This window comes from Melospiza georgiana, chromosome 17, assembly GCF_028018845.1.
Source record: "Melospiza georgiana isolate bMelGeo1 chromosome 17, bMelGeo1.pri, whole genome shotgun sequence".
NCBI classification, from domain to species: Eukaryota; Metazoa; Chordata; class Aves; order Passeriformes; family Passerellidae; genus Melospiza; species Melospiza georgiana.
This window is the reverse complement of record NC_080446.1, coordinates 78,554-100,104: the sequence shown is the minus strand read 5'-3', so window position 1 is coordinate 100,104 and position 21,551 is coordinate 78,554. Positions and strand designations below refer to the sequence as shown.

At 37.1% G+C, this 21,551-nt stretch overlaps 1 protein-coding gene across 7 annotated transcripts in view; it reads right to left on the bottom strand.

The window, feature by feature from the left end:
* NCOA3 (nuclear receptor coactivator 3) overlaps window positions 1-21,551 on the bottom strand; it is a 104,834-nt gene that overhangs the window by 75,021 nt on the left and 8,262 nt on the right. For 6 of the 7 annotated variants that reach the window (XM_058036107.1, XM_058036104.1, XM_058036105.1 and 3 more), the window contains exon 3: window positions 4,114-4,189. The gene's annotated coding sequence lies outside the window, so the exon portion shown is untranslated. The other variant, XM_058036102.1, reaches the window with a different exon arrangement.

Below are 21,551 nucleotides of genomic sequence, written 5' to 3'. Positions count from 1 at the left end.
GAAAAAAAAAAAAAAAAGAAAGAAAAAAAAAGGGAAAAAAAAAGAAGAAGCATGTGTATTACTTTTGAGAAGTGTGTGAGTGCATGGTAATACTTTAATACTTTTTATATTACTTGACCGAATTTTTGCTTATTGGCTTCTTGTCAGTGGTGGGGGGGGATATCTGCTGTAGTTTTTTCTAAAGCCTAAACTGAAAGGACCAAGACACACAAGAACAGATTTGCATGAGGCAGCATGGAGGTTTTTAATTCTACACATCAAGAATTTAAAAGAACATTCCTTCTACAGCATTACAAAATTTTGAAAGCTAGACAGGACAAAGGATTGGATTACTCTAGCATGTATAAAAAGGCCCAGAAATAAAATGGCATCTTTTTAAAGTAAAAATTCCCTTTGCAGCTAATAAAATGTTACAATGCTTAACATAAAATTCTATCATAACCAATCTTCATGCCAATCAATATATATTACAAAAGGAAGGATAACATGTTTTTAAAATTACAACAGAATTAAACCCAATAATCAAACACAATCTTCCATTTGAAATAAACAACTACAAAAGATGCCTACCTCTGTACTATGGGCATGAACTGTACAGATAAGAACTTGGTCTTACAAATAAATATTGGTAAAGAAACAGGATGAATAAGACAAACCCAGCAGAGAGATGGAAGAGCAAGTCTTAAGACCTTTATCCATTCGTATATTCCTCCAGGGCAAAAAAATCCCAAATACATCCGTGGTGGCCTACTTTACATAAAGTTCAAGAAAAATACACTGTTAGGCCACTAGATGCCAGTACAGAACTGGACAACTGCGGGGATCATATTACCTTCAATTAGCGTCATTCAGCTGAATGAAAAACTACTCATTTGAACAAGAAAGCAGCTGGAAAAAAGAGATTCCAAAACCAGTTTATGATCATGCAAAAAGCAGTTGATTATCTGAAGCTGGTACTCAGCATTACATATGACTCAAGGTCTTATGTTGACCTCACAGCTGAAGCTGCATCTTCAGGCATGCTGTAGGTGACACCTGCACACACTTACAGGATTGCTGCTTCCCTCGCTCCCTCTCTAACTACATTTACAGGCTGAGTACAGTAGGAATGGAAGGTTTAAGAGCTAATGTGGAAAGAGAAAGGAAGAGCTTAAAATGTAAGTCTTAAGGCTAACTCAGGAAGGATGTGGACAAAGCAAGTATGTCTGAATCCAAGAGTAAATTCTGCTTAAGAGAAGGAAGCATTTGAAACACATTAAGCAGTTGAAAATTTGAACTAGGATAGACATTTCACAATAACATAATTTTGAAGGTTACATGTTGTTTTAAATGATTTAAAATAGAAATGTCCTTTCTGGTTTAATATCTACTTGTACTGAGAGATAACTCACAACGTAATTGAATAGAAAACCAAAAATTACTACAATTTGTCTCAGAAACATGATAAATATAGGAGCTTGGACAACGAAGAAAAAAAATCAGTAATTTGCATAGACTGTTTTCCTATTCTTACACCCAAGTAACTGGTGGTAGTTTGTTCAGGCTTGAAGCTGCAGAATTGCTGCACATGCATTTTCCCTTCGCTAAGAATATCATTACAAGCTGCGCAGGCAGGCCACGCCTAGAACAATTCTGTAACTGTTTAGCTAAGGAAATTACAGAGGCTGCTTCCCAAAACAGATGGATTTACAGTACAAATTCTTAACAGTAAAACTAATTTCCCAGCTACAGGAAGTATTTGCAAAAGAAGCAATTTCTTTCATTATTAACTCCTCAGTGAGTTAATGAAAGAAATCACCACTTTTGAAAGTACCAGGTGTTCTATTTCTTCACGGAAGCTGAACCTGTAATTTCTAATGGGCTAAAAAATTTTTACAAAAGGAAGGCTATTTTGGGGGTTTGGGGAGTTTTCCTGAAGTTAATTATTTCAAAACACAGCTCTGAAACACAGGTTTCAAAAGCTGAAACTTTTATGCATTTTTACTACTAAAAGAAAAAAAAAAATAAATTAACACAGGCATCTTTGTAAACTTACTTTCTGAGATAAGAGGCAACAACACTATTTCTTTCCTATGAACCACTAACGATGGCTAAAAAGACTTCTCTGCTAGTGATACCACACAATATTATCTACCTAAATGAAGTATTTTTTAAAGAAAAGAATTAGAGTGAAATTCTGTTATTTGCATGATTAAAATAAATCTAAAAGCTAGCTTAATTTGACTGAGTAGCTCAGTTACTACATAAAACTGGTCAAATGCAAGAAAATCTATTAAATTTTCCATCAGTATAAATTACCCAAAACAAAGTCTTCAAAGCAAGGCACTGTTTAATTCCATTGATTGTAGCAATAATGAACCACTCCATCATGATGCTCCTAATCCCACCGGGGGTGTGGAACCAAAAGCAGCAATATTTGGAGCAAAAGTTCCAAACTTCCATGATTATTTGCAACATCTTTGCATGTATAATCTTAAATTTTCCTACATTCTTCTCAATTCAAGAAAACAGAAAATAACAAAGATAATCTTGCTCAGCAGTAACTCTGGTGAAAAAAACCACCAGTCATTATTAAGGTGCTCATGCCTACACCCTTTGCAATGTACCATACACTTTTCATATGTCTATTCACTTCTCAGTGAAAAGCATAAATGAGTTGTTAAAAAGGTACTGGGTTTTGCACATGGCATTTAAAATAGTTCCAGTAATTACTAATCCATCTATTGCAACAGTGTATGGTACAGCCTTCCAAACAAAACCATAGATTTTAAAGAAAACATGTATGGTTTTGAGTAGCAGTGTCCAACCTGCCATGGCTTCAGTATTTTGACAGGGTAAAATCCATTGTCTTCTAGAATTCCACCCTGAAATAACAAGTAAACGATGCACATGCCAACAATACAGTATGTTTGCAATGGGGAAAGTTCCTTAGACCATTTCCTATAGCGCATTCAAGCCAAAAGGATGCTGAAATTACTAAGCACAGTAAGCAGAAAGTTTTCAGTTTGATGCAACTATTTCTTCCCTCATCGTACTCAACTCACACCCACAGAATTTAGAAAGCTACTACTTAATATCCCTTAGATTGCTTTCTGCTACCTTGTCTTTCAATGTACTCATTTCCTTGTCCAGCTCAAGCATGATTCCCTTGTGCCACCGCTCTCAGTAGCTGGTAGATGAAAGATCTATCCAGCAAACAGGACATGGCAAGTGAGAAGGTTTTGTCCTAGCAGGGGCCCAAAAATACCAACAATTACATGTTTCAGATTTAGTTTTTCTATCTGTTTCACTGAAACAGTTGACTACCCTGCAAAATGCACAACTATACAATACTAATTTAAAACATATCCTAAATATTTTCTTAAATAATGGGTTTTTTTGCATGAAAACATTTTAAATACTTTGTTGATCCTTCGAAACCACCAAGTTTTTCCTATATTAAGTATGTATACTTGTGCTATTTTGCATCCTTGGAAGCTCTTCTGTCTGAGTTGATTTCTTGTTTGAGGAATTGACTAAGCAGAATTTAGCATTACTCAAAATAAGCCAGTTACAAATAATTAAACCAAACAAGTTCATTTCAATGAATCATGAGCATGCCCTGGAATTTTACACAATGTTAGAATATTAAATAGAATCCTCCCTCCTAAAAAACAAGATATAAGTCACACATTTTTGCAAGATGCAGATTGCAATATTGAAATTTTGATAATAAATAAAACTACAGGATATTCCATTCTGCAACTCCGTATACTTAGTTCAAATTTGTTATTTCAACATTTTATCTCCCTCAAATACACAATAAAAAGTATCAAAAGTATTGAAACTTCTGATCCAAAATATTCTTGATATTATGCAGAGATTCTTTTGTTCTAAGACTAACCACAGAAACAACTGATGTTTCCACTTACATACATAGGAATCCACAAGAATATAAGGAGCAATTTCACTTTCTGGCAGTGGTGCAGTAAGGTTTTTGGTTTGGGTTGGGTTTTTTTCTTCTTTCTTCCCTCCCATCCTTTTCTTTTTTTAAGAACATGCTTCTCATATACTAAACTGTAGCTTTAAAAATGTTCAGGTATATATAGTCCAAAAACGAGATCAGTCACTTACTAGTCCTTAGCAAACATTCAAGCACTGCATATTTTTCAGAGGACCTTCAGAATCAGAATTCATTTTAAGTCACATCCTGTAAAACAAAAATAATATATGATATGTAACTTCATGTAACTGTCACCTCTGCTATACATCGAACAGTAAACCATTCAACTCTTGTCCCTACACTAAACCCACACGCTCCTCTTCTAAATACAGAGGTATTAGCCAACAGCTTAACATCTTAAATTTTAAAAATATTTTATTTTAACACTGTGGTCTGTTCCACTTCACATGAATTAGTTTATGTTATTAGGGTGCTTATATCAAAGCACAGCCATGCACTAAGCACTTGGCATTTGGGGCTGTGCAGTCAGCTTCCCCATCGGATTTCACATCAGTACAACTTTCAACACGTGAGCATACAATTTCCTGTCTAAAGCCTGCTCAACCAAAACCCAAGAGTGCTCGAACAAAAACATCATTCAGCATGTTTTGATCTCAATGGGTTCAACATACCGACCTTTGACTAATTTACCCACTCTCAGGACGAGCTACAAAGATAACCAATTCACACCATGTAGAACTTTAGCATATAACACATCCTGGCTATCAAATCAAAGTTTACACACGGTAGGTTTTTTGATCAAATTTGTAAAAGACATAAAGAAAGATCATTACATTAAAGTCCAGATGAGATGGCTAAGTGACAAGTCTTATTGTTACCTGTGGCACAGATAACAACAATATGACAGACACCTAAAGACAGAACACACTACAATGTGTTCAGGTTAAAAATATACCTATATATAATGTGCCAGATATGGTGAACATGATAGTTACTTTTTAAAATAAGACATAAAAAGGGCAGCACTTGCAATCTTCCTTAAATGTTTCAGAGATAATTACTGTGCCTTTTTAAAAAAAGAACCCAAATACAATACACTTTAAATTAGAGTGCATAAGACCAACATACTTTTAAACCTCTGGGGAAGGAGCAAATGCAGCAGATAAAAATGCCAGTGAATCTTTACTACAGCTTTGTGAATCTCAAAGTGCAATGAAACAAACCACTGAAACAGACACTCATGTACACTGAGTAAATAAAGAGGTTTTCATGTAACTAGTTTATACTAAAAAGTCTTTCATTACCTTTTAAGATAAAAAGCACCTATACCTATATTATGAAGCAAACAGGAAAATATATTTGTTGTACTGATACATCACTTATCCAGTGGAGTGCTTATCCAGCACTTCCCCCACCAGTACAGTAACTAATAAAATACTATTCCAAAACACAGGCATTTGATCATTCTCTACCCTTTCTCCCTCTCACATTCCAAAAAGGGATTTACTAGGTATAAATGATTCAGAGACTTCACTGAATCAGGATTTCAGTTAAAAAAAAGTGCCATCTCTAATGCTAGTGAAAGGCACCTTGTTGCAACATGTTAAATATTCTTAATTTCATACACATTCATTTTATATTAAACATTCTATCTTAGGGAGACTGATTTTTCAGACCTTGCCAGGTTTCATTTACCAATTCTCCTGCAGTGCTTATGTTTAGTAAACACCATGCACTCTTGGGCTTTTTCTCAGACATGACAATTAACTTGAACCTTTTTCACTTTGCATTTATTAATACGGCAGGACACTTCTAGTTAAGAGATGGTCAGAGGTGGAAGATGCTTGGCGTTCATCTCCTGTTCCTCTGATAAATAATGCATGCAGATCTATTTTTGGACTGTCATTACTTGTTAATTTGTTTCCTACTCATCCCGGTTTGCGAGTTAGAGCAACAGAAAAAGGACCATGTTAACAGCAAACAAAACACATGACAGAAAAGCAGATCCCCTGTAATATTGAAATTAAAATACATAGAATTAAAAGTATTTATTTAAAATTAGTTATTCCTAATGCTCCTAGTTGTTTTAACAGGGCAGGTGAACACACCTGCCTTTAATCTTCAGGATAGCATAAATTCATCTTTAAAACTCAACTGCACACTTACATTTCACACTAAAACCGCACACTCCTTTGGTGATATTTTTATGACAACCATCTTCTGCCATATTTTGCCATAGATTTCCAGTATATACAAATATCAGCAGCTAAATCTTCCATTCATTCAAGTAGAATAATTTTAAAGTAATTTGTGACCTAAATTTCATTTTGTATAGCCTATGCCAATTTGCCTGAGAAAGGAATCAAAGGAGGAATGGTCATTAGTGTTTCATGTGAGAAAAGAACCCAGAAAAGTGGACACATCTCTGACATCTCAATATGAATAGAGACCATAGAGGCTTTATACAGCTATACTGGAGGGTGTGGGGGACGAAGGCTTGCAAGTCTTTTTTGTTTGTAACACGAAGATGTGAATAATTTTGTAAAATGCAGTCAGGAAACCTCATGTGGTATAACTAAATTAGTCTGTTTCTTGCTGGATCTCTCTGCTGATTTCAAATTTTAGATGAATCAGGCAGGAGTCATGAAACAAACTCAGACACAGAAACAGGAAAAGAAAACGTGAATAGACTTTCCCTCATTAAACAGACATACACTGCACGAGACATATATTCTAACACTTCTAGCACATTACAATGTGGTATTCATTTCTTCATTACATCACATCATCTGTAGCTCCAGTTCAAACTATTAAAACCAGGTATCTCATCAAACAGTTTTAACAGGAAAATAAAAAGGAAAAGGAAGGCAGCAAATGAATCAGTTACTGCTTGTGCACACAAATCAAAGGAATTGTGAAAGATGGTATAATTGTCATTTGAGGTTAGTTGTGTTTAACAAAACAACATGCAGCCTAGAAGCAGTGTGGAATATTAATTTACACATCTCTAGACGTATGTGAGGACATCACCACACATTCCCTCAAGACAGAAAAGTGATTACACAGGCCCTCTTACGACTGTATCGTAATAACAACAGAGAGAGAGAGAGAGAGAGAGAGGGAGAGATTATGCTGCCTCTCAAGTGAATCCTGGATAATAGCTGTTACACCTAAATAGCCTTTGGAACAGAGAACAAAAATATCAAAAAATACCTACATGGCTCTGTGAGAAAGTTAAAGGGGATGCCACAGGGAAAAGGTTAGCATTCAAGAAGTGGAAAGCTTGTTTACATGAGAAGAACTGAAAATGAATTGAAACAGGAAGTACAGGACTAAAAAACGAGAAGACTGCACCTTGCACTGAACTACAGGTGATTATAAAAAAAATGCTTGAGTAGCACATCATTAACAAGAAGCCAGCAAGGGAGACAGTGGACAAAGGCATAAACTGGACACTCAGAGAGAATAAAGATGTAGCTGTGAAAATTTCTTCATGTTGGCCTTTACCTTTTTCAATCCAAAACAACACAGAAAATGCACAGGTTTAAAACCCTGCTGGTTCCTAACGGGAGCAAAGAAATCCCATCTTTAACCTTGAATTTTTAACAAAGTGGTCCAGCAAACTCTGAATTCCAGACTGGCTTCAGACACTAATTTATCTTTCATCTTTGGCAATTTGGATATTAGTTAAAGAAGAAAGAAAATTATTTCCTAATATAAATAAAGAAAAATGAAAATGATTTCTTATGTCATTTGAAGTGTCTTCCAGGTTGAAAGGGTTAGTATGAATACTAGTAAATAAAATAAGTATGACATTTTTATTAAGCATATTAGTAAGGAGGAAAATATGTGTATCTTTCACCATTGATCAGTAGTTAAAATTATGATGATCATAATCATATTCATCCATTCCAGTTTTAAGGCCCCATCAGTCTTGAGTTACTTGGCAGCCAACATTTGTGATCTGTCTACCTCAACACTGAGTTACTGAAGTAACTGTAAGTCTAAGTTACTGAAGGAAACTGTAAGTCTAAAAGACCAGCAAGCTATGTGGACTGACAGAAAATCTGAAAAACATGAAAATAATAATTTCTTCCAGACATTTTTCTCTTCAAGAGGACTATTAGACAAGAATAATTACATTCCGTGCTTTTAACATTCCAAAACAATCTCATAATTCTTTATGACATCTAAAGCAAGGAGGACAAGTTTTTTTATTATTCAGCCAATGAACATGAACTGTTTAACCACAACACCAAAATGGCTCCCAGAAAAATTGGTCATCCCTGGAAAGAAAATGTATCTTCTCTCTGACATGCGTTTTCATTTACCTAAAGAAAAGCTTTAGCATTTATTCTACTAAGCAACTGCACTTTAACTATATTTAATTTTATGATTTCTAGGAAATGTATGCTTCCAAGAGTATATTGCATATTTAATATAATCCCATGTACTGAAAGTCTGAAGTCCACTAAAACATTTAATAGTTAAAAAATATTTTTGATCTTTAAACATTACTCTTACATTTTTACATTATAGTGCTAGTTTACAAAATGCTTATATTGTGACTAAATTTGAGAAATGAAAATCATTATGGGTGTATTCTCATCTTAGTAAGAGTATTGATACACCACTGTGCTAACCCTAACCCTAACATCTCTAGAACAAAATGATAAAAGCAACAAGACAGGCTGAACATGTGTACACATGTTAAACTCTGAAAGCTGCTTAAAAATACAAGATTGAGTAAAGTTCATGTGAACGTTTGTATAGATGCAGAGCTTTGAAAGCTGCTTGAAAATGTAAGAATGAGTAAAGTTCATGTTAGCCTTGATAAATATCAGCTGTCAGGCATTGCCAACCAATACGCACTATGTTTTCCACAAGCTAGAGCCCAGTAAAATGCAATTTTTACTTTACTGGCTGAATATATTGCATTATACAAGGCAACATTTACCCAAGGTCGAAAGTTTACTATTTTCAAATTTTAACTTCCAAATAGGATATTTTTACACAAATATCATGACTGAAATTAATGGAAGCTTTCCTAAAAATCTTTCATCAAGTTACATCTAATCCTCTAATATACACTTTCTACCAGAACGGACATAGTCAACTTCAAACCAAGTCAAATGCAACCTGAAAGAAAAAAATGTTGTTCTTATATCCACTTTCAATTCTGTATTTTTCTAGGACAGAACAAACTTATCACTAGAAAAAAAAATTAGATAAACATCACTTATTTTCCAAATTTCTATCACGTCAGAGCTCTGAGGTTTATGAATGTCTGCAGTTGTCTGGTATAGTGCTAGAAATGAAAACGTATTTCAGTAGTAATATCCAAAATGAAAAATACTTGCCCTGTATTTTCACAGTATCATCAACAAAAGACTGTTATAGCATGTGGAGCCAACAAGATAGAAGACATACTGGTTTTGCTAGCATATAATTTTTGCTCTGAATTTATTTATATTTGTCAGAACTGTAATTTCTCTGGACATTCCCTATTTGTACCTTGAGAACAAAAACTGCCTACTTTAAGGGCAAGAGCATTAGTACAGCAACTACATTGGCCCGTGCTTTTCATTTACTTATCTTGAAGAAAACCATGCCTTTCCAGCTGCCATCTGATTGGACAGAGCGAAAAATGGGCATTGTGCCATGACATAGCATGAGGAATTTTTGATACCACAAACTGTAAAGTTGAGTCCTTCTCTTGTCTAAGTCTTCAGCAGACTATTGTAAGCACAACTACACACCACAAACAAATGGATGCAACAGTTATGGACCACTTCAGCTGATTCTTTTTTCTTTTCTTGTATCAGTTCAGTAATACTGTCTCTCTCCTATTTATAGTTCATTTACTGCTGTGATAAATTACCTGATACATTATATTGACTATCACAAGCACGATATACACACACACACACACACACACACACACACACACACACACACACACACAAGAAACATCAAAAGGAAAGTTGAGAGAAATCAGTTTAAAACTGCTGGAAACAAAGCACACTCTTCTAAAAAGTCAGCAGAGTAAATATCCTGGTCTGGTACTTCAGCAGAAATCAGTAGGCAAAGCTACTGTTTACTGTCCCTACTGCCTGAGAGATCAAAAAACCTGAGCCTGTAACACAAATTAGGAACAACCTGATTATCAGGGCACATCAACCCACCCTAGCTCACACACATTTACATAGATAATGCAACCTACAGAGTTATAAATGCATAAAGTCCTTTCAGCTATAGCAGCCAATCCTCATTTTTATCACATTTTTCAACGAAGTGCAGGTGGAACACAACTTGCAGCAGGAGGTCTGCTTCACCAAGATCACACCACTTTTCTATCAGAACTTTTCTTTCTACAAACTAGTTTGTACATTAAAGTAAAAAAAAAAAAATTCTCAGTGATTCCTGAAAAACAAGACTGTATGTATGGACATGTGTCCTCAAGGGAATTCATACGTCTACAGCTTAAAATTTCTTGCGTCTATTCATGTTGCATCCTGATGATATCACAAGAGAACTCAGAAAAATTATTATATTGGCAGAGGAGGTACAAAAATCAATAGATATTTTTTTTTTTAAATGTCTTTCAGTAAGTTGTTGCTATAAACATGCTCTTTAAAAAAGCATTTCAAATCCAGAAACCCAAGACATTACTGCTGCAGAAGACCAAGTGCTCACTCATCACTGAAAAGCTGCAACAAGGATGTGGACAGGACAGTTTTGAGACAAACCTATTGAAGAAGAAGCCAAGAAAAAGCCACTTATTGCATCTCACAATTAAACCATCACACTGCAGGTAGTAAGTTTCACCACCAACTGAAACGGATATAAAAGCAGAAAAGACACATAAAATGGTAATGTTTTAAAACCTAGAAAAAAATCTGAGGTCCAACTACTACATGTCTACTCTTTTCCAGCATCATTTATGCCAGCATGACAGTGAGGAGCTGATCTAGGGGAAACTACCAAGCTTTAATAAACCAGCAGAAGTCTGAAGCACACAATAGTAGCTCTGATGAGTTTTGGAACATATAATAATTTTCCAAACTGAGAAGCTGTGCCCTAGTATCTCCTCTAAATCACCTTTCCATTCTTTTTATAGAAGAAAGCAGATAGAAAATTGCTTTCTAGATAGAAAGCTGCTTACTCTAGACAGGGAAAAAATAGATGAAAACACCATGGCAGGAACTTCTCTTTAAATTTCTCATTCATCATGTGGAAACCTTGGTGGGGGAGAAAATTCTAATAGGGCAGCTCCAAAGCAGCTGGCAAGACCCTATTTTGGAATGTGGGGAGATGAAACCAACATGAAGATCTTCTCTGAATAAACACATAGAATAAAGCAGTAGAGAATGCTGACACATATTTTCTGTTTGTGACGGCTCATTTAATGCTTTTTGGTTACAAAATGTCTTCACAGTATCCGTGACTCCCTTCTTTTCAGCCATATTCATTACAGGAAACGGTTACACTAGTGATTTTTCATTATTAGCAGTTAACTCTCAATAATGACCTTCAAAACCACTCTCCCCAGTGGAGTCCTTTGAAGTTATAAGATTTATAGGGCTAACGAAATTTGTACTTCTGCAGCTTCAGTATCAGCGTTACTTTTTTTGCTAGTTTCCCGCCCTTCTGCTGGCATCTGCAGCAACAATTTTAGAGTTCACGGATTTTTACCACTAAAAGGCATGTACACATAATGTTATCACAATGCCACCATGCAAGTGTGCAAGAGAAGTCTAAGACACATTAAATTATGCTTCAGAAATAGAGTTCAGAATTGATTCCTAATTTGTGACAGTTGTTATTCACTCTCCTTTAGAAGAGCATTTATTCCATTTTACTGTGATAGGCAACATGATGTGCAGCTCCACTGTGAAGGCAGGAGAGCTGCCATGAAACAGACAATGAGAATCAGACAGGATGTGCACAGGCACAGGAAGGAGAGAACAACAAATTACAGGGAGTGGGGAAAAAGAAACTGTATAATAGCTGCTGCTTAGGTACACTAGCTGGAATAAACAGGGAGGCCACAAACGATCAATGTCAGGGCACGTTTCTTTTGCAATTGCAAGGAGAATTGCACACATGAGGGTACAGAGGGTCCGCTATTAATCATTTAATATTCATCGTTCCCTCGATGTTGCTGGCAATGCTTCTGGAGACTCCCTCAATTCCCAGAAAAAGCTGCCTTAAGAACAAAGCAGCACTACAAGAACAGCTCACACGGAACCACCACAGTTCTGTCCTACTCTACTAACACCGCTGTAAAGTAAACACTTCTTACCACTAAACTGCTTACAGAACTTAATTTTTAAAGAGTCCAAATCACAGCAGTTGTGGGTACCTCCTCAGCCTAATCTCTAATTAGGAAAATTAACACGCTATATAAATCCGATGAAACTATTTGCAAGAACAAGACAGGAGAGATGTGGAAACAACAGACTGAAGTAGTCAGGCATCAGGTTTCTTTGTTGAGAAAGAGTTTTGAATGTTATCTCTAGGTAAGGTGCTGAGTAAACTCCTTGATTAAGTGGCACTTAACATTCAGTAAATTTAATATTCCAGCAAGAACAGGTGGCCATACCTGCGCCTATGAGCCAGTGAGGGAGGAAATGGAAACTGATGCAGTAATCAAGGCAGTGATTCTTTTGTCAGTGACAAGACACGCATTTAAGGGGAAAGAAATGTGAAATAACTAAATGTCGTGTTCATACTTCATTGAAAATGTAATGCTGCTATAACTTGTCTGATTTGGCAAAGCTACAAAGGGGAAGGTGAATTTTCCCGGCCACAGATATTTCAGGTTTGTGGTAAAATCTGCAGAGTATGAAAATGACACACGCGTTAATTCGGTCCAGAATTTGCTGGAGTCACACTCTAAATAAAAATTCCTAGCATTGGCTACTCTAGGCCTCCGACACTTTGCAATTTGGCAGTGAAGTTCAGCTGACACTTCTTGTCTCAGACTGAGTTGTTGGAGGCTTTCTTGTTTAAGGGAGATGCAGAATAGAAAAGGAGTTAGGTAAATATGTATTCAATTCACAGACATATAAACTAAGTTGCAATATTGAGATATTCCAACGTAGGATTTCAGTAAGGAGACACCACCTCAATCTTTTAAAAAATTTGATAGTGTTTACTAAGCTCGCTGAAACCATCGTACCGGGTGACTCATCCTCCCTTTCCCACTTTCTAATTAGCCCCGATGGTCAGCATCAGTTTGTAGGTTGCTTGTAGTTGGGTAGTTTTTTCTTCAACCATACAGAAACATGTTGGAAACTGGAAAAAAAACCCCAACTGATTCCTACTCGTGTAGCGACGGGACTTTCAGAAGATAGCTGGTAGTAGCCTTTAAGGCAAATTCCAGCTTCGCCGTTAGCGGCACACAAGCAAACTACTCGCTTGTTCTCGTCCTCCCCCTCCCCTCGGGGAGACTGCATGCAGCACAGCATGATCACCGAGAAAAAAAAAAAATACAGGAAAAAGGGGGAAGCGGGCGGGGGGCGGGGGGGGGAAGAAGCCTTCAGCTCTTGGCAAGGGGAAGGCGTTCCACAAGAACTGCTACAGGGTCAAAAGTTTACTGTGGTTTCAATTTCACCTTTTTGCAACCAATGAGCGTGCGGCGGCTCCAGACAGAACCGCGGGCGGCAGCGGCCCTTAACTCCTTGCGGCCCGGCCCGCCCCTGTCAGGGAGCAGACAGTAAGGGAGAAGGGCCTCTCCTCCCTTTCCCCTCCCTTCGAACGAGCAGCAGAACGCCCAGCAGCCTCCTCCGGACTGAGAATTGCTTTCAGCACGGAAATAAAAGGAAAGGGGAGTCGTCCGAAGCAGTATAGCGGCGAGGCAGAAGTTGAGACCTGCAGAAGTAGGACCCCCTTCCCCCGCTTTAGCTGAAAACCATGGCACTAAGCAAAGGGCTAGAACTGATAGTAGGCATTATCAAAGCATCACTTAACTCTGGAGGTCTTACAGCTACGAGCCGCCTGTTTGTGCCAGCAAACAGGAACGACCTTGAGAAAGGGGAGGGGGAGCATCGACACAAAACTGTCAGAAAAGATTCTGAATGCGCAGTCCAGAGCTGCAGTAATTTACTTTGCTTCACGAAAAACAAGGAATCCACGGTACTGTGGGCATAAGGCCAGGCAGCCCAAGAAGTACTGCTGCCCAGTCCTCACAGTACCAGTCATAATAGCCTGCTTCTAGATGTTGACTACAAAACAGGACATCATCTGCTCCCTGAAGGATGGACATTGAAGTCATGGCTCTTAGCTACAAAAATCCTCAGGAATTCAAAATCTTGCAAAGGAGAACAAACAAAAGCAAAAGAAAACAAAAAACTTTACAAAAAAGTAAAAAATGCTCTGGGCATGAGATTTGTAATAGATTGTCTGGGTTTAGCACTGAAAAAGAAAGATGCATATTCACTCATGTTATTACAGAACTAGAGCACAAACACGAAACAGGCTTCTTGTTCCACTGTATCATCACTAACAAAGCAGTTTTCACCCCAGGAACTACAGACCCAGGTGAATCAATCCATGAAGGGGTACCCCAAAATCTGTGCTGCCACCAGGTTTTTCTCTGGGAGATTGGTGAAAATGCTGATGGCAGCAAATCTGAAAGACACGATCTATGATCGTGTTTTGGCATTTGAACTTGAAAAAAAAATCAAATGTCCAGCTATGCTTGAGCAACAGATTTATCACCCCTTCATCGGTCTTGCAAAGAGGACTAAAGCTCCTGTGAAGATGTTCAGTTCAGTGCAGCAACAGATGCCATAATACAAGACAGCATGAAGGGAAGTATGTAAAGCATGTAGTTCAAGCAAATTCTTTAGAATTTGTAACCTAAGAGTATGATTCCATACAGCAGAAATGCATAGGCTTCCTTAGAGATTGTAGCAGCTCTGATTTGATACCAAGTAGAATGGCAAGTCATCACACACATTTGCAGAGTAAAACACATGGAATTAACCATTTCAAAACAGGAGGCAGTCAAATTGAGAAACATTTGGAGGCATGTGTTTTGGCATAGTCTGATCTCCAACACAGTGCAGAAAGGTTGACAAGAATCTGAATATACTGTGAAGAGGTAAAATGAGTAAATATGCCATCGACATAGAGAAAAGGTTCATGGTAAGGATGCGGGTGAAAACACAACTCAGTTTTCCAAACCCTGAAGCCAAGGTAGATGGTTTAAGATAATGCACATGACAACCTAAGGTGGAAAAAAACATTAGTCAGTTGGCAGCTATTACTAATTTTCCATCAACATGCAGTTTCAAAATCAGTAAATTATCTTACCCAGAATGTTAAAGGCTTTAGTGCACTTTGTAATGGTGAAAGATACTCTGGTCTCAGACCTCTATACAGGTCCAGAAAATGGATGAAGACTCTTACAAAACAGCTATGCCAGCTGAAAACAGTTCCAGTCAAACTGATGTAAATCATACTTTTGCAAATCATACTTCTGCGACTCAATTGACAAAACAGTTTTTGGCAATAAGATAGTAACGCGAAGCCTCTTAAAACCTGCTTCAGGTATAGTCAGCCACTCCAGAGCAGCCAAAGAAAACCAATTTCCAGCTGGTGGACAAGGTCAAACAGTGATTTCTTGAACCCTCACAGGTAGATTACTTTCATAATCTATGCAAATAGGCACAGCAGCAGCTTAATGCAGCTACTATGAGGTTAAGTGCTATGCCTTGTGAGACGCTAATAAAAGATGCAGGAAGAGATTAAAACACAAAGTCAGAAAGTTGAAGCCATCATAAGATCTTAGGTGACTGAGTTCATGCCCTACTACCAAGCTTTCCTACTGTAGTTCAAAAATGGAAAGACACCACAGAAAATGCTATCAAATAATACTGTATTTTCACAGCTTAGCTAGATTAGGACAGTTTTGCCAATACTAATTTAAGACTTTGTTACTTTTATTAAAAACTCTCAGTACATTCTTCTCAGTAAAAAGTGCAGCTTGGTTTTGTTGTTTTGCCTTCTCTGATTACTGCATCATTTTAGAAAAATTATTTTACAGTAAGGTATCATAAATGAATGCCCTTTTTGTACGATGGCCTCATTTTAGAAGAAAATGGATACTATAAAATTTTATATCAAGTCAGCATGTTACCAAGAAGTTTTGCTGTGTTTTCTGAATTTGATTAATACAAGTCAAGGTCACTTCCTGAAAGAAGGATGCCTACTACTGCAGCTGCAAGCAAACTAGACTCAAAAGCGGGGGGGGATGGGAAGACAATACTGACAGTTGCTAGCACTGTCTCCAAAAATATACCAATTACTAAAGTCAAGTAAAATTTGGAATTTTTTACTACATCACTACATAAGTAAAATAATAATTGAAGTCTGAGTCTGTATAATTACTGTTCCAAGCAAACAAGATACACAATGATGCACCACCGAACCTGCAAAAAATTACTAATTCTGCAAACCCTTTACTAAACTCTATACAATTTCCTTAAAAATATACCTTTTAGTTTTCTTTTTTCTTTTCTTTCTTTGCTTAATCATGCAGTTCATGAAGCTAGTAAGAGACTGTCCTTGAATTAACGGCATGTCTCAGTTTTACTGAGACTGTGCAGCTCCACCCAACGTACATTGTCCTATTCTGAAGTCATTTAGGAAAAATACATTTTGGGAAAGCATGCAAGCTCTTTACAGAAGTCTACAGCATGCATTTTTGCAGTTTCTGAAGACTGTACCTAGCTTACAAAAACAATTAGAAGTAAACCGTGTTCACCTGTAATGTATAAAAATGTTTTAAGCCCTGTAAAGATATTTTAAAATAGATTGCTTTTAAAACATGCCACATTTGCATTATGCATGAGGCCAATCAGATGTAGTTTGCCCTTCCCTGTTAAAACTAACAGGTCGTGAAAATAAGACCCTATCAAACAGAAAAAGTATTATTTTTGTTTTTTCTACAATCTGTAGCACCAGATTGGCAGCAGGGTGGAAGGACTCTATTGCTGAAAAACATTTAAAACCGTACATCAACAGACATTTCCACAAGGATATCTGGGGACACACAGACATACACACACTCACCCTCAACTTAATATACTTCATCTTTAATAAAACAGCCTTGATACACCCCAGCATTGCAACAGATGTTTCATCTGTTGATTGAGACTGAAATTAGGACGATCTACTGAATGAAACTTAGATTTGACATATTGGTGCAGTAAAAAGAAAGGAACCTTGCTAATTTTGGGTGGGCATCTTTGCCTAAAATAGAAAAATAAACTACAGCATATCAGTGCCTGTGCAGGCACAACTACATCTGTGGTTAAGGATGCCTAACATTTTCCATCACGGCAGCCTGTCCTAATTCTTTAATGCCTGTCTCTGACATACACCTCAGAACTACTTTTTCGTTCGAATGTTTGAAAAATGAGTAGACTTCTATTGAACAAAGTGTAACCTTTTAGTCAGTCCAAGAAATTAAAACTTTGGAAGAGAAACTGGTCGAATGTCTAAACAAACTGAACTTTATCTTGCTGCTCCAATTAAGATATCTGTATAGCTGGCAAGTGCCTTATTTAAAGTACTCTAACATACTTAGTTTTGTTTTAAACCAGTGGCCAAGATCCTCATGTATTTTATCTAACCAAGTTAGCTCTGTTGCTGCACAGCTTCTCCATGCTGACGCAACAGAACACGCTTTATCACTATACTACCAGGACCAAGAGCAACTTCTCTGCAAACCACCAACAAAGCAGTTAAAGTGTCTGGCAGCACAGCAGCTAGTGAACAGGGACATTTTTCTAGGTTATACTGCCTCACCCATACACAGCATCCACAAAGCATGAGGCAGCAGCAGGATCAAGGGCTTAGCAAAGGCCACCCTTACCTCCCTCCTAATTCAAGATTTCATTTAGAACAGTAGCTGGAGATCTCATCCAACAGTGCTAGAAACCCACTTTCCTGCCCCTCCAGCAAGTAATCCGTGTAGAAGGCACACTCAGTTTAGCAGCCAAGGCAGCGCCCTGCTTGATAACTACCTTGCTGGCAAACAGAGTAGAAATTTCCTTATGGCACATTATACTATTTTTTCCATAAGCTTTTTAAAGACATACAGAAACTTACACTGAAAATACTAAGGATGTGAGGTCATTCAAAAAACTTCAAATAGTATTGTCAGCTCCACCTCTCGAGATTTCTTTAATCCTTGTTGCATATTCTTAATTTAAGCAGATTCCTGAAACAGTGCAGTGCACAGATGATGCAACAGACAAATAAGGCTATTAGTAGTCTTTTCTGTGACCTGATGGGTCCAGTCTCACACAAAGTCTCATGAGCAGTAACACAGCAATCACTTCCAATTCACCACATAGTAATAGATAATCATGTCATAAATCAAGATCAAAAGTCTGTCGAGGACCTGTATGTTAACTTGGCCTTTGCCCAGAATGGGTACTTAGAGAGCTCCAGTGACATTCAAATCAGAACACATGGGCATTTTCCAACGGAGAGTAAACAACAGTGATACATACTGTCTTGATTATGACAGATCACAACGAATATATTCACACCCATCAATAAGGGTGGGCCCATGAGCATGAAAGAAATGTACTCCATAAATCACATCGCCTTGCCATTGGCACATTTTGCTAGTCAGCAGATACAGTACTTATGAACATTTATTAATGTGTTTGCACGAGAAGTAAGTTACAGAAATAACGTCAGCAAATATATTATTTTACACCAGAAACATGACATTTAGAAAAATGTAGATTCATATTCTGAAAAAGTGTTTGATTGCTGTGGGCAGAAGGTAGGCAGGAAGGCATCTCTCCATTACAGGGTCTCATACTGTGTGAATCTACTCAGATCCACACAAACTGGCTTTAAGGGCAGATAAATGCCTGGTGTCTTAAGAATGCTTTTGAGACTCCTACTTAGTATCTTTTTCTGTCATGCTGCTAAAATAGATTCTTTTAAAAATTTATTGAAAAACACACATCCTCTTTGTCTTTAAGATTAGATTTTGGTATTTGCTGATCTAATAATAATTAAAGGCCGGTAAATGAAGTTAATGAGTCTTTGACAAAACTAGACTCTCAGATTTGAGAGTACAAGATCAGAAACTACTAAAACCAAAATAAGACACTGAAGAAAGGAGATCAAAATTTCACATTTTCCATGACTAGTATCAGTGCTTATTTATGATTAATTTCTTTGAAAGGAATAACTATAGCTACTTAATACAAAGGCTCCAGTTCTAAACTGGCGCCAGTTTGTCCTTGAAATATGGAAATGTTTCAATCTCAATGCTGTAATTACAATCTGATTAAGTCTGAGTATATGCAGGTACACTTCATTTGGCTGCAAGAGGTATTTAGTTCAACAAAAATGCCTACCATTCAATATTTGAAGCAAAATCAGTGTCTACCCCTGTTATACCAACAGATCTGAGCATTCCATTAATTAGGATCCCCTTTCCTCTATTTCTTTATCATTTTCCGTACCATATTTCCTTCACAGTGAACAGAGCTTAGTAGATACAGTACCTTCAGTGAAATTGCAAAATAACAGAAGAGAAGACAGAAGAGAATCCCCCCCAAATCAGGTTAATTAATCTTTCCACAATACAGTCAGGTTATCACAGAGCATCTGCTACAATTTACTGCTCCAAACAAAGCTGAAGTGATATTGTGCATTCCTCTGGTCAAATAAAATCTTAGATTTACGGGCTCGATTATTTAAAAATTAAGCAAGGTGAAGTAATAAAAAGGAAAAAGCTCAGAGGTTGGTATCTTTGCTTAATACTACATAAAGCAGAGTAGTACCACCCAGAGAGGTATTAGAAATTGGAGTCACAGAGTCTCCTCCAAGGCCTACAGGAAAAGGGCAATAGGCAAGCTTTACTACCTGCAACAAGTTAAGTTTCTGTTTATAAATAGTGATTGAACACCGGAACCACTTTCAGATAGCCTAAGGAATCCCTGTCCTGAGAGATTTTATTATGCTTGACTGAACAAAACCGTGACAGACCAACACTGACTTTGCTCATGGTATTTGGATTGATGCTAGCATAATTATGCGATGAGTTTCAGTAAAACACTGTCATCAGGGAATTACATACTACAGCCCAGAGATAAACTGGGATGTAGTACATAACATACTGAGATAAACCATTATAATAATGGGCCGCTAGGATATAAAAGTAACATTACAATTGATCCTACTTTATTTAATTTTAAGATATATTACCACATTCTTTTTGGTTCTGATTTAAGAGGTATGTTTTATTAATATCGTGCATGCTTTAGGTTTTGCATACACACATCAATAGTCCCACCTTTACTGGACACAGGGTATGTAAATCCTGACCACAACATTAATTCCTACCATTTTTCCCGCCCATTTATGAGAAAAAAATGTCATGCTTTTAAGTAAGCCTCTCAGTGCCCTCTGGATTTTTCTTTTTTGGTCCAAACTTTTCTATTCTTTACAAGGAATTTCCATTGCATAAAACCCTTATGCTTCTAGTTTTTCTAATATTCTATTAAAGAAGCAGTATCTTTACTTCCACTAAAAAGCCATTTTTCAACATATCTCACATAAAGCTCCCAAGGACTCCTCAGGCAGGCAGAAAATCAGTCTTACTCATGAAAGTTTTTACACAAATGGCACTTCTCAAACAGAAATGTTTATCCACAGAACTCTCCAAATGACACTATCAACATTAGCATAGACATTCGAAGATTTGAAGCAATTTTATGAAGATTAGCAACCATTCTGGAAGTTAGTACAAGATGTCTACGACTACCAAAACCAGATGGGATGATATCCTTCCTCTTCAAGTACCAAAAGCATTTATAATGGTTTCAGATCCAGTTCCTTCCTTGTTTACAGATAAATGCCTAAACAGTTGTACAGTTTCACATCATCGGGAAGCAAACTTTATGTACTCTTCTATGGCGCAGTGGTGGAAATGCCAGGACAGAGCTGTAAATTTATTTTATTACTATTTTTTCCTTACATTTCCTTGCATTTTTTTTTAGTTCCCATACAAGGCGACCGACTGAACTGTATCTAACATTCAACAAAACTGAGCTGGAGAGTCACTGTTTGATCTTTAAAGTTAATATTCAGCCATGTCTGCACTAGAAAAGTTGTCGTATTAGCATCTGATAAGCAAATAAAACATAGTAACTAACTGAGGAGCGCATGGTCATGCATTTATGTCATGCAGTTGCAGAAGATCAGCTATGAAGCGTGATGGATGCAATGCGTTTTCCGATCAGTAAATGCCACACCACATTTGTCCTCTACAGTACATCCCACACAGTGCGGGAAGTTAGGTTTAGGTTCACTGCAGTCAGAAGTTCATATTCTTGGGCAGTGTCAAAATTATTAGGATAAAGGTTACTAATAATTGTCTCTGGGCATAGAATAGCTTCTCTTTTCAAGGTCCAGTAAATATTTTTTAATGTACCTAACAGTCCATTGGAAGTTCAAAAAGCTACAAAACCTCACTCCTGAGCTTTCATCAGTATGAAAACTTGTTAGATTCTCATATAGACGAGGCCTAGAAGTAACAGTGTACAAACACTAACAGGATAAT